Genomic DNA, 962 nt, shown 5'->3' on the forward strand with positions numbered 1-962 from the left:
TGTGTGTGTGTGTGTGTGTGTGTGGCCAGCTCAGCCCACCAGGGGGTGGGGCTGGCTGTCATGTGGTGCTGGGGGATTGAACTGCGGTCCCTGTGCTTTGCTAAGCTTGTTCTAAGTAGGTGCTTTAGACCACTGAGCCATCTCACCAGCCCCAAGGCATTTTTAATAATGGCTTCAAACATCACAGCAGGACAAACAGTTCAGGACACAGCAGATCTCAGAGTTGTCTCTGAAAAGCAGCTTTTTGTTGTTTTTAGTACTAGGGATGGAACCCAAGGCCTCACACAGGCAAAGCAAGCACTCTACCACAGGGTCTCCTTAAGTTGCCCAGACTGGACTCAAACTGGTGACCCTCCAGCCTTAGCTTTTTGAGGAGCTGGGATTACAGGCCTGTGCCACCCTGCTCAGCTTGTTTCATTCTTTTTTTCTTTCTTTCTTTCTTTTCTTTTCTTTTCTTCTTCTTCTTTTTTTTTTTTTTGGTCTCTTTGAGACAGGTTATTGCTATGCAGTTCTGGCTGACCTTGAGCTCACTTTGTAGCCCAGGTTGGTCTTGAACTCCCAATAATCCTCCCACCTCAGCCTCCCCAGTGCTGGCATCCCAGGCATGTGCCACCATGCCTGACTCGCTTCAGTCTAGTTATCTTTGACTACTCCACTCCATGGCTAAGCTACATTTTGTCTCTCCATTCATCAGGGAAAGAACACTGCGTGGTCCTCACTGTGGGGCCAGGACCCACTGGTGATTCAGTGCTTTTCTATTTTGGGCTTCTAAGAGTTCCTGGGCTCTTAATAGATGAATGGATAAAGAAACTGTTACATTTATACACTGTGGAGTATGACTGTGCCATAAAGAAGGACAAACGGGAGTCATTTATAAGAAAATGGATGAGATAATGCTAAGTGACACAAATGCATAATGATCACATGGTTTCTCTTACATAAGGAATACAAAATATAGGGCT

The sequence above is a fragment of the Octodon degus genome, unplaced genomic scaffold, assembly GCF_000260255.1.
Source record: "Octodon degus isolate 3935 unplaced genomic scaffold, OctDeg1.0 scaffold00092, whole genome shotgun sequence".
Taxonomy (NCBI): domain Eukaryota; kingdom Metazoa; phylum Chordata; class Mammalia; order Rodentia; family Octodontidae; genus Octodon; species Octodon degus.